Here is a 13911-nt window from a genome sequence, read left to right on the forward strand (position 1 = left end):
GAGCCGAGCGGTGGTAGTGTGAGAAGAGGGCTTAGTGAGAACAGGAAAAGAGCGCACAATAAATGTTTACATTTGCACACATCTCCTACTGCAGCACATCACATCATTCTGGGAGACCATAGACCGGCAATGTGTGCAGTATGCCTCAACAGCGTATCACCTACAGCACGTCTTAGCTATGATCTACAATCACAGACCTGCCCCTGCATTAATGTACAGCATGTGTAACCTCATCACCCACTTGCACAGCATTTCTCCGGTATATGGGATCTTGCAGGTCACCATGCTGTACACTAATACAGGGGCCGGTCTGTGATTGTAGATCATAGCTAAGACGTGCTGTAGGTGATACGCTCTTTTCCTGTTCTCACTAAGCCCTCTTCTCACACTACCGCCGCACCACCGCTCGGCTCTATTGAAATATTAATGCAGGGGCCGGTCTGTAAATGTAGATCATAGCTAAGGTGATACGCTCTTTTCCTGCTCACACTAAGCCCTCTTCTCACACTACCGCCGCACCACCGCTCGGCTCTATTGAAATATTAATGCAGGGGCCGGTCTGTAAATGTAGATCATAGCTAAGACGTGCTGTAGGTGATACGCTGTTGAGGCATACTGCACACATTGCCGGTCTATGGTCTCCCAGAATGATGTGATGTGCTGCAGTAGGAGATATGCGTAAATGTAAACATTTGTTGTGCGCTCTTTTCCTGTTCTCACTCAGCCCTCTCCTCACACTACCACCGCACCACCGCTCGGCTCTATTGAAATAATACAATAATAATAAAACATTTTTAAAAAGCTTTTACTCCTTCTGCTTGCCCGCAGCAGGGCTAAAGTAAAAAATAAAACACATGCCCTGTGCCGAGAACTGACTTACCTCACAGTCGCAGAAGCCGTTCTGGCGGGTAAAAGTATCAATAATGATATTGCATAAAAAAAGTATCAATTTCAGGAGCAGAGCAGCCATTAGACAATAATTTAAAAGTACTGTCTGCACTAAAAATGTGCCGGTTGTCCATTTGAAAGCACTGCACTGGCCAGAAGAAAAAAAAAAAAATTCTGTTGAAGAAAAAATTCTCTGTTTAACAGACCTGGCCATTCTTTCTGCAGGCAGGCTCCACTTTCTGCGATAATATCGCAGATCGCACTATGTTCTGCCTTGGGGATCAACTGAAACCTTATTCTTGAAAGTCCAAGGAGGTTGCAACTGACCTCTAAGAATGGGCAGACCTGCCTCCTAATAAGCTTTGAAAAACAAAATGTAACCAAAAGGCTTAAGAAACAGCAGGAGTCTTCCGACCCTTCCTAGGATCAGAAAGAAGAACAAACTAAAAGTTTGTCTAAAATCCTAGTAGCAGCAATGAAATATTCAATTGCCCAAACAATATCCAGGTAATGCAAAGATCTCTCAGAAGCATACCTAGAAAAAGGACACAAAGAAGGAACAACAATCTCTCACCTAAACTTATCTGAAGAAAACACCTTAGGCAAGAAATCTAAATGAAGGTCTGAAAAAGCAGTTTTATCCTGATGAAACATCAGATAAGGATCACACAAAAAAAAGAACTCACTCTTCTAGCAGAAGAAAAAAACTAAATAAATACAGATACATGTCCAGTCTATGAGGAGTCTGCAATAGCCTAAGGGATAGTAAAGTCCAAATTGAACTTTCAAGATGCAGATAGGGCATGTCATTTTAAACAACTTTCTAATTTACTTTTATTATCAAATTTTCCTAGGTAGGCTCATATGCTAATTTCTAAGCCCTTAAAGGCCGACTCTTATCTGAATGCATCTGACAGTTTTTCACAGCTATTGGGCATTAGTTCATGTGTTTCATATAGATAACATTGTGCTCATGTACGTGGAGTTATTTAAGAATCAGCGCTAATTGTCTGAAATGCAAGTCTGTCAAAAGATCTGAGATAAGGTAATTACAGAGATAAAAAGTATATTGCTATAACAGTGTTGGTTATGCAAAACTAAGGAATGGTAAATAAAAAGGGATAATCTATTGTTTTAAACAATATAATTTTTGGTATTTAATATCCCTTTAACATCAGAAAAGGATTCTATGAAGGAGAAATAGTCTTGATAAAAGATTAATATGAACCTGAGTTTGACCAAAACTATGAACAAATCGGGGCCTCCGTCACATATGCAGTGTCGCCCGCAAAATCCTCCGCCGCAAGATTTTACGCGATTTTGGTATTACATATACGGCGTAGCATACAAGTTACGTGCGTATATTTCACCCTTCAGACTTATTTTTTTTACCCATAGACTAACATAGAACATCCGCGTAATTTGGTATCCAATATACAGCGTAAGGACTTACGCGCTCAGAATTCAGAGAATCTACTCCATTCTTATCTCGCCACAAATTGCAGGCGCAGGAACCCTTGCACTGACTTAAAAAGCAACGTAACTCCCTGAAGGCCTAACAAACGCATGCGCAATCACATACATATCATCCGCAAATCTCAAACAGTTAAACTTCTTCTAAGCATTTATTATTTCTGCCCCTGCAAGTGTGTCAAACCAATCACAAACAGCACAACCTCTCACCTGCAGCCTTAAAACACATGGGTTTATATATGAATTTTGAATAGCGTAATTACGTGTCGCATTTATATTTGAAATTGCGGTTCATTTTTACGAGTGTTAGCCTAATTTGCATAAAACTACTCTTTGACACTTTCCGTGGACACAATACTGGCGTAAGTTACTTACGACGACTGAAATGTGTATTTGCGCACATTTCAGAAGATCGACAGTTTGAAAATAATGATAACTTTAGAAAGTCCATTTAATGGCGAGAAAAACTGTATATAATATGTGTGGGTACAGTAAATGAGTAAGAAGAAAATTACAGTTAAACACAGAAATGTAAAAATAGCCTTGGTCCCAAACGGTCAGAAAATGGAAAAGTGCTGTGGTCCTTAAGGGGTTAAAAAAAAAAATTTGCAATGTACTTTAATTATTGGATTTGCCCAATTTTTCTGTGTTTTTTCCACTGCCCCAGAAATCCTGGAATGCACTGGCAGATATGCATGAGCCCCTGCAGTGATGCAGCAATCACTGTGTAGAATGTTGCATGCCATCATTTCAAGGGCAGTGGGGGGGAAAAAAACCACAGGAAAATTGGGAAGAACAAATTGAAAATCAAATAATGAAATTACAATGCAAAGTTTGTTTCTTTTTTAAAACACACAATTGTAAATATTTTTTTTAAACAAACAAATATTTGCATTGTACTTTCATTATTTGATTTTCACTATATTCCTCCAATTTTTCCTGTTTTTTTTTCCTCAATGCCCTAGAAATGATGGCATGCAACATTCTACACAGTGATTGCTGCATCACAGCAGGGGCTCATGCATATCTGCCAATGCAATCCAGCATTTCTGGGGCAGTGGGAAAAAACAGACACATTTAGAGGAAAAATAGGACAAATTAAATAATGAAAATTAAAGTACTTGCAAAGTTTATATTTTTTTTTTAAAAAAACTGCAATGTACTTTCATTATTTGATTTGCCTTACTTTCCTCCAATTTTCCTGTGTTTTTCCCCACTGCCTTAGAAATGCTGGAATGCATTGCCAGATATACATGTGCTCCTGCATGGATGCAGCAATCACTGTGTAAAATGTTGAATTCCATCATTTAGTAGCAAATAAATCACAGGAAAATTGGAGGAAAATAAGACAAAGCAAATTATGAAAAGTGGTCAAGAGCAGGGCATATACCAACATCTTACTGCCCACGATATCCATGTGCAAGAATGGTGTAAGGTCAGGTATTGGAATTAGGGTGGCAGCTCTGACATTTGTGTACAGGTGACATTGTTGTGAACATATTACATCTTCTATATAACTCTGGGGTTGTAAATGAGAGCAATATTACATTGCCTGTGCTAGTTTAGCAATCCTGTACACACATTGTGTATGAATGACACCTTGGGATTGCCTGTCAGAGATGCTCACAATTATTTCATACCCTTACCTGGGGAAGTCGAGACTGTGATTGTTGCAGGGGCTCTTACTGGTAATTGTGTTCTCACGCTGACTTGATGTCCCACGCTGACTCAATGTCCAATGCTCACTTCTCTTCTATTAATTGTGTTCTCACGCTGACTCAATGTCCAATGCTCACTTCTCCTCTCCTAATTGTGTTCTCACGCTGACTCAATGTCCAATGCTCACTTCTCTTCTATTAATTGTGTTCTCACGCTGACTCAATGTCCAATGCTCACTTCTCTTCTCCTAATTGTGTTCTCACGCTGACTCAATGTCCAATGCTCACTTCTCTTCTCCTAATTGTGTTCTCACGCTGACTCAATGTCCAATGCTCAGTTCTCTTCTCCTAATTGTGTTCTCACGCTGACTTGATGTCCCATGCTCACTTCTCTTCTCCTAATTGTGTTCTCACGCTGACTTGATGTCCCACGCTCACTTCTCTTCTAATTGTGTTCTCACGCTGACTTGATGTCCAATGCTCACTTCTCTTCTCCCAATTGTGCTCTCACGCTGACTTTATGTCCCACGCTCACTTCTCTTCTCCCAATTGTGCTCTCACGCTGACTTGATGTCCCATGCTCACTTCTCTTCTCCTAATTGTGTTCTCACGCTGACTTGATGTCCCACGCTCACTTCTCTTCTCCTAATTGTGTTCTCACGCTGACTTGATGTCCCACGCTCACTTCTCTTCTCCTAATTGTGCTCTCACGCTGACTCGATGTCCAATGCTCACTTCTCTTCTCCTAATTGTGTTTTCACGCTGACTCGATGTCCCATGCTCACTCCTCTTCTCCATATGCTCCTGTTCAGCAACAGCAGATTTCTTGCTAGCGTCTTGCGGTCCGGCATTCTTACCTCCAAATAAACACCATGCACGCCATGCGCAGTATCCCTCCAGTGCCGCCTTCTTGAGTTAGATTGTACGCCTGCAGAAATGACGTGAGCATGCGTAGTAGCACCCCCTGCGCCAATTAGATTACAATGTGCACCGCCAGCCGCAACGGAAGTAAAATGAATCAGGCTGCTGGCGGAGGACCGAGGGCAGTGTGGTGGTGGTAAAAGGGACAATAGGACTGATAAGGGGAATAAAATGAAGGCGCCATTACACAATTTTGAAGGCGCCAGTGGCGCCCAGGATAATCAAGCTCTGCTCTAAGTTGGATATGGGCATAGTTGAAAAAAAAACATAAATAAAAAGCCTGCACTAAAAAACATCCTGATGAGGGACAATAAAGATCCCCTAAACATTGATTACCATCAACAATGCTCCTGGAACCTTATCAAAAAAAGAAGGAGCTGCATCCAAATCAAACATTGAACATCTAAGAATGCAAACAAAGGTAATTCTAGAGGAGAAGGATGAGCAGGTATAGGTCCTAATACAAATTACTATTCAATAGACACTCGTCCATTAGCAAACAAGCAGCACACAGACAAACCAGTACTAAAACATATCAGCAGAGGTTATGGAAATAGGAGTATATTTTAGATCCATAAAGGGAGGCAGAAGACAAGTCCCTGCCACCGATTATAGAGTGTTTATGAAAAATTTCCCTCTGACAAGCACTGTACTCTGAGGGGAAACCGGGTCTCAATATAGAATGAAAACCCCTTTCTATGAAGAATCAAACACACATCTTTAAGTAGAGGCAAATGTATATGAGAGGTAGGAGGGTTTTTATAGAGCTCTAGGGGCTTGGGGCTCTTTGCCTCCTCCTAGTGGTAGAGAAGGGTAATTCCCATGAGTCTCACCATCGGTATGAAAAGAAATATTGTTTATTATATTAAAGAGACAGTAAAACTAAACTTTTACAATTCATATAGATTACAGAATATGCCATCATAAAAAATGTCCATCTTGCATCTTTTGCAGAGTACAAGATAATCTCTGCACATTACTCAGTTTACCGGAGCACGAGTAGAAGGTACACAGCTCCGGCATCTGTGTAATCGTAGAAACAAAAGTGATGTCACACCAGTGACTCTGCCCTTTCATGATTCCCAAATTCAGTGGCTCCCCATTAAAAGAGCTGAGCTGATATCTGCAGCATTGCCTGTAGCTGACCAGACTCCAGCCAGGGGCACCCACCCAGTTCGGGAATCCCAAAACATGTAAAGTCTACACACAGTTGTGAAATCACAGTTTTATGACTACATACACCCCGGAGCTGTATGCCTTCTACTCTGTAAACTAAGTATCGAACAGAGATGATTTTATACTCTGTAAACTAAAGGGACACTGAACCCACATTTTTACAATTTTAAGCAACTTTCTAATTTACTCATACTATCAATTTTTTTCATTCTCTTGGTATCTTTATTTGAAATGCAAGAATGTAAGCTTAGATGCCGGCCCAATTTTGGTGAACAACCTGGGTTGTTCTTGCTGATAAGTGGATAAATTCACCCACCAATAAACAAGTGCTGTCCAGAGTTCTGAACCAAAAAAATAGCTTAGCTGCCTTCTTTTTCAAATAAAGATACCAAGAGAATGAAGAAAAATTGATAATAGGAGTAAATTAGAAAGTAGCTTAAAAATTGCCTGCTCTATCTGAATCACAAAATAAAAAAATTGGGTTCAGTGTCCCTTAAGTATCGAACAGAGATGATTTTATACTCTGCAAACTGCTTTTTCTTTTACTTGGATGAGTTTTCGTACATAATCTGGGCAATCGAGGTGTCTCACACCTCTATACAACCTCCTATACAGCAATTCTATTCCCTGATGCCTTACACAGCAAGACAAGAAGGGACTGTAAACAGTGAAGTGATTTTCTCTGAGGATAAGAGTGTACTGACACTTAGTTCACTTTTTGACATGATGGAGATTTTGCTTATTAAGGAGTCCAAAATTCAGTGGGACATTTGGACAATTGAAAAATATCGGTCATTGCAAATGATCCCCAGAGGCCTACGAATTTTCAAATTCCCCACTTTTGATGTGGACTGTAATGATAAAGACTTTGTGGAGGAATGGAATCAAGTTTTGTCTAATTGCTCACTGAACTTGATGCTTCTTATGTTACAATATAAGGTTAAGCAACTTGAAAAAGTCAAATTAGAAATTGCAGAGTTACAGGCAGAACTAAACTTACGTAGTACAGTTTCAGACTTTGCTAAATTTGATAATATCCTTAGAGGTATACTAGCCACTAGCAGATCCACAATCATGGAGAGAAAACACACTACATTTTTGAGAGACAAGAACGATTACCTTAATAATACAGTGTATATATGGAGTAAAAAACAAAGGTCTACACTTAGACAAAATCAGCCAAGGTTTGGGAGGAGAGGAAGGGGACAAAGGAACAGACATAGACAGACAAATAATACTAGAAATGTAACCTTTACTGGAAGTGATACAGAATATAGCACTGATGGCAGTGACGAAACATTCAATACTCAAACACCAGGTCTAACTGCTAGTGCTACTACCACTAAACCTCAGTCTGTAGGAGAAACACAGAGTAATTTACAATCCGTACATAGGTGTGAAATTACCCCTATGATACACTCAGCTGAGACATTGCACACTTCAACTGTTAACTCTAATTATCCGATGTACCCAATTTCTGTACCTCAGCCAGGCACACATTATAACACTGCATCAACAGGGAATACAGGTCTTATAGAACAGGTTTTTCCCCAGGACCAGATTTCACACAAAGGGGGGGGGACCAAATCAAAGACACAAGTTTATCACAATTCACAGGGACAACAGAGATACCCGCTGAGACAGGCCAAACCAATGTCAAAGTACAAATAAATGCCACATACAACAATGTCATTAATCTTTCATCCATATCGCTTACCACTGATCAATTGAAAGTACTTAGTTTGGGTTTAAATTTTTCACCCACGAATGATTTTGATGTGTTTAAAACCTTATTTGATCTAAACAAATTCATTAGGAATATCACTTTGAAAAAGTTTTTTGCCATTACTAATGGGGTTAATGATAGTGAACAACAGGGGACTTCAGCTCACGTTGAGTCTCTTTCTTTTTCACAAACCTGTGATGTGGTTTCCCTGCAACAACTACAGTCAGAGTCCACACACAATTTGCAAGGTTCAAACAGTAGAGGCCCCTCTAGGAGGGTTAAATCCACTTTTTACCCTATTCAGGTCAGGGGAAATATTGTGGAAACTTTCTACAATAGGGTGGAACAGGATCTTATTGCCCTCAGTCGAATAAACGACCCAAGAACAACCTAAGCTTCAGGGAAAGAACAGCAGTTAAAGAGTTGAAAGATAATTCCAGTATCACTATAAGAAAAGCCGACAAAGGCGGAATGACTGTTGTTCTTGACCGTGAAGCTTACGTTGCTGAAGCATTACGGCAACTTAATAATAAGGATGATTATTCTATCCTTAAAGGTGATCCCACCTCTGTCTTCAGGAGGGAACTTGTGGATCTTTTGGATGAGGGAATGGAATCAGGCTACATTGATTCGACTACTTTTGCATATTTGGTTCCTGACTTTCCAAAGATTCCCGCTTTTCATCATTTTCCCAAGGTTCACAAGTCCCTCTCTGAAGTCAAGGGTCGTCCCATTGTGAGTGGGGTGGACTCCCTGTTGTGTAATCTGAGTGGGTGGACAGCATCCTACAGCCGATGATGGTAACTTCATTGCCCTCGCATTTGCGGGATACCAAACATGTTTTACAGCTAATGGATAATGTTACCTGGACATCTCAATCCAGATGGCTGACTGTGGATGCTGTCTCACTCTACTCCTGTATACCCCATGACATAGGTCTGAAGGCCATATGTTTCTTCCTTGATAATTTTGCAAATTACACTGAAGACTTCAATTGTTTCATTGTGAAGGTGGTAGGGTTCCTCCTAACACATAACTTTTTCTTGTTTGAGGGGGTCTACTATCTCCAGAGATGTGGAACAGCGATGGGGGCGAAATTTGCCCCCTCGTATGCGAATCTTTTTCTGGGATTCTGGGAGTTTTTCCACATCTTTGGAGATAGTAACCCCTTTCGCGTCTATATATCCACATACAAGAGATATATAGACGATTTGATTTTTATTTGGACAGGAACCCAACAGCAGGCTGAAGAATTCTGTTCATTCCTCAACAGGAATTATATGAATCTCAAATTTACTTTTGAGTCTAATGACAAAAGTGCTAATTTCCTAGATCTTACCCTAATAGGACTCCCCAATGGTAAAGTTAAAACAGTTTCCTATAGGAAACCCATTTCAGGGAATTCTGTCCTGTATGGTACGAGCTGCCATCCGAAACATGTCCCTGAAGCGATTGCTAAGGGAGAGATGATTAGGCTCAAAAGGAACTGTTCAGATGACAGTGACTTTAAAACACTTGCCAGAGACCTTGAGTCCAGGTTATATCAACGCAGATACCCAAAAAAAAGCCATCTGCAGGGCTAAACACACAGTTAATCTTAAAACCAGAGCTAGTCTTCTGGTTGACAGACAGAGAACTGACTCTAAGCAATTTGATGGAGTGACCTTTGTCACCACACATAGTGGACAACACAATGACATCTGTTCTATCATACGCAAACATTTTAATATACTTAAGGCAGATGACAAACTAATTGAAACAGTTAAAAGGGGGGTCAGGTGTGCATACAAGAAAGGCCCCACATTGGGATCTCTGTTGTCTCCCACTATGCTGCCCACTAACACCAATCAAGCATGCGCTTGGATCAGACACCAGGGCATGCATAAATGTGGTAGAAGAGGCTGCTTCTAGGGTGGTAACTAGCCATAGAACAAGCTATTAAGCTTTTGTTCGTTCCCAGGTTGAGCGCTTCTCTCTTTTTATTTATGCAAATTATGACACTTGGGGAAGTCTCCCTAAGTGTGATGCGGGAATCCAGACGTGGACCCGTTGCTCAGTGTGCCTAGAGGGATATGGCTGCACCTCACTGACGAGGCCCACAATAGGCCGAAACGTACGTCTGGGGTTTTGCTGTTTCTCTTGTTCAGAGAGGGATTGCCTGGTATTTCGGGGCTGGACTGCACTGTTAAGTCAGGATCAGACTGATATGCTACAGGAAAGTTCTTCTCTGTGAAAGGCACATATTGAGCAAAAAGAGGCTGCTTCTAGGGTGGTAACTAGCCATAGAACAAGATATTATGCTTTTGTTCGTTCCCAGGTTGAGCGCTTCTCTCTTTTTATTCATGCATAAATGTGGCCATAAGAAATGCAAACCCTGTGAGTTTGTTCACACAGGGAATACATTTACTAGTTACGTTACAGGAAAAATGTTTAATATTAAAACACTCTTAAACTGCACGTGTACAAATGTGATTTACGTTCTCAACTGTTCAATACGCAAAATTCAATACATAGGTCTCACCTCCAGAGATGTAAACACTAGAATTAGGGAACATCTTTCCTCTTTCACTACAGCCAAATCCAGCACCCCTGCAGTTCAGCACTTTGGGGTATATCTTGGGGGCAATCTGTCTTCCTTTTCCTGGAGTGCCATAGAAAGGGTCTACAGACCCAAAAGAGGGGGTTCCATAGATCGTTTACTTGAGTTGAGAGAGGCACATTGGATTTTTACAATGAGCACTCGCATCCCTAATGGTCTCAACTCGAAGTACGACATCATGAATCTGTGGTAATCCTTCTGGGAGCATCTTACAAACAATATATCTGTTACAGTCAAGCCTTTTCTATATATGTATTTCATGCATACAGTAAGAACACAACACGTTGAACTATTAGCATAGATTTTCTTTAGATTTTATATTTAGCATTTAGCATAAGCATTCGCACCTCTTCCAGCATTTTGAGAGTGATCTAAAATGATTACCTTCCTTCTATTATGCCTTTGAGTCTACTTTGAATTATGCTTAGGGTTATAAAGGATGTATTAACTCCTATGTTTTGCTTTTCCGATTCTCTGTATATTTCGAATATTTTGTATTTAACTGTTGATTCCCATGCGCATTTAATGCTCAATATTCTCCATATAAGTAATTTCTCTCTTATTGTCTAGATCGTGTGTTTTCTATCTGCTTTACTTTACTTTTCCCTTTACTCACTAGACTCTGTATATTAGTATGCTAGGTTAGTGCTAGGTTAGTGCTTTAACTGCATTGGAGGTCTGTGTATTACTTAGCATTACATTGTATAGAGTAGTTAAGCAACAGGTGTGTCTTTAATTTCTTAACCAATTAGATTTTAGGTATGGATATATTATAGGTGTGACACATAGCACTATAGGCTATGACTACGGCTCCAAGCCGAAACGCATAAGCCAGACAGTGCCACACCTGCTGTGCTTTTATTTGTGTGTGCCTTTCGCTTTTAAACACCATTTGTTTAAATAAAGACTTTTTATTCATAATCTCCAGGATTGCCGTATTTTCTCTTTATGCCATTGCCAGTGATTCCTGGATGATCGTGCTGTGGGGAGGTGTGGGTTTTCATCCTACAGCTACAGGTGAATCTTCAGCTTGATTTCTATCACGGATTGGTTCCTCCAGATTGACATCATAACCAGCCAACAGGATTCGGCGCTTGCCGAAAGTGGAGAGACGCTGTACATTCCCAGACCCACGAGGACGCCAAGCAGCAGAGCCGGCAGAAGGACGAGCACTCGAATGAGGTACGAGGTACCCGTGCATCTTAGATCCATAAAAATACCGGTAAATGCTTGGGCAGCAGTGGGGGGACAGACGTTGCAGCTTTCGAAATTGTTATATCGCATTCCATTTGAAGGCTGGTCTACCGCTTGTAATCCACCAAATAGTAGCTGGTAAAAGTGGTTATTCACTACATTCATTGTCTTGCACTACTGAGTTTTTCCTGATGTATGATCAATCGTGATTTTGGACATTGTTTTGTGGCCTAAAAAAATAAAATTGTGGAACTCTTTATATAAAGTGTGACAAGAAAAGATATTGGAAAAAAACCCTGCATGGTGGTACCAGCTTTCTACAAGGAAAACCCTTTTCTCTCACATTAATTGTGACAGGAGATTTAGCTATATCACAGATAGGGATTATATCGCCTCCAAGCACACTGAAGTCAAACCAGGTGAACAGTTTTTTGTTATTGTTTATTATGAAGCACTATTTAAAAGGACATGACACACAATTGTTTATTTTGTGCTTTCAGAGCAAGCTTCACAAACAACTTTACAAATTTTTCTATTACCTAATTTTGCTTCAATCTCTTGGTATTCTTTGTTGAAAAGCATACTCAGGAGCAAAAGAACTAGTGGGAGCCAGTTGCTGATTGGTGGCTGCACATACACACCTCTTGTCATTGAGTCACCAGACGTGCTCATCTAGCTCTCAGTAGTCCATTGCTGTTCCTTCAACAAAGGATACAGAGATAATGAAGCACATTTGATCAGACAAGTAAATTGGAAAATTGTATGATTTCTCTGAATCATGAAAGAAACAAACACCGGGTTTCATGTCCATTTCATTGACAATACTACACTACAGAGGTATTTTTTGGTCTCTTTTCTTCCCATTCTTGTGCAGTACCTTGTTCCCTTGTGTATGTACTTTCTCTAAAAAACGTTTAAAATGAAAGGGACATTGTACACTAGATTTTTCTTTTGCATGAATGTTTTTTTGTAGATGATCCATTTATATAGCCCATACAGGTTGTTTTTTGTAAAAATGTATAGTTTTGATTATTTTTAAATAACATTGTGCTGATTTTAGGACACCTAACCAAGCCCCAAAGTTTAGAAGTTGTCTACCTACTCCAGCTTGCTCCAGTTTGTGTAAAGGGTCTTTTCATTTCAGTGGGTGTCCCAGTATAACCTTTTCAACAGTGCTAAACTGGGAGCTTTAAATTTATTTTTAGAAGGTTTTATACTGGATTTTTATATCAGTATCTGTGCATATTATTCTTTATAGTAGTGTCTATTACATGCAATTATATGAAAATGAGTGTATACTGTCCCTTTAAGGAACTGCTGCATTGAGGAAGGATCACAATTTTGTAAATGTAATTTAAACTAAACAGTTCAGACTGTTGTTTTTAAGAATTGGAACAAATCTTTCTCTGGAGATTATATATATACACACACATATACTGTATATATGTATATCAGAGCTCCCTTATTTACTAATGAAACCATGGCAAACCCTTTCTTATCTAATGGGGACACTAATAGTTAATGAGTCGAGATATAACAGAAAAAAACAAATGGCTAATACAGGTCAAGTTCAGCGTAGCAAGTTGCAAATATTTAAGCAAAGGGATATTGTATTAAGGGTAAACAAACTAGATTATACATACCGATCCCTAAGGCGTACATCTACTTTCCTGGCTGGAATTAGACTACGACCATGCACTGACTGATATACATTATTGAAAGCTGCTTCTGTCTCCAAACGCGCTCAAGTACGGAATTCGAATGCTATTGCTCTGTATTATTTAGGGTAACATCTAGTTCCCATCCGGCTGAAGGCCCTGTGTGATATCGACAAACACGTGATTATATTGATCACGTGGTACAAATAGCTTGAGTAGAGTATGTAATTGGGTAGGATGCACTGGCAGAGAGGTATGTAGGGACATGGTAGTGACTAGTTACCATTCCACTAAGGGATCTAATTGTGTCAGAACAAGCCTTACTGCTGAGATCACATGACATGATACACATTTGAAGAATCGGGCATGATACTCAGATCTGTAGTAACCTGGTAGTGTCTTGTTCCAATACAGCTAAAGGACCTTTTTAGCTATTGGTTCACGAGCAGATTTGCTGGGATTTTTTTCCCATCGTGTAATCTCTTTAGTGTCCTGCAAGATGCAGAACGAGTTGCCTGATATTATAGGAGAAATAGGGGACCTGAATGTAGAAAAGGCTGCCAAAATGTGTGGGGTGGAGTTGTTTTTAACCTGAAGGGACATCCTGGCAGTCAAAAT

At 40.0% G+C, this 13911-nt stretch overlaps 1 protein-coding gene across 1 annotated transcript in view; it reads right to left on the minus strand.

The window, feature by feature from the left end:
* R3HCC1L (R3H domain and coiled-coil containing 1 like) overlaps positions 1–13451 on the minus strand; it is a gene marked incomplete in the record, with an annotated part of 69776 nt that extends 56325 nt beyond the window's left edge. The window contains 1 exon segment of the mRNA XM_053692554.1: positions 13279–13451.
* Positions 13452–13911: the final 460 nt, after the last annotated feature.

The sequence above is a fragment of the Bombina bombina genome, chromosome 9 (assembly GCF_027579735.1).
Source record: "Bombina bombina isolate aBomBom1 chromosome 9, aBomBom1.pri, whole genome shotgun sequence".
In the NCBI taxonomy this organism is placed as follows: domain Eukaryota; kingdom Metazoa; phylum Chordata; class Amphibia; order Anura; family Bombinatoridae; genus Bombina; species Bombina bombina.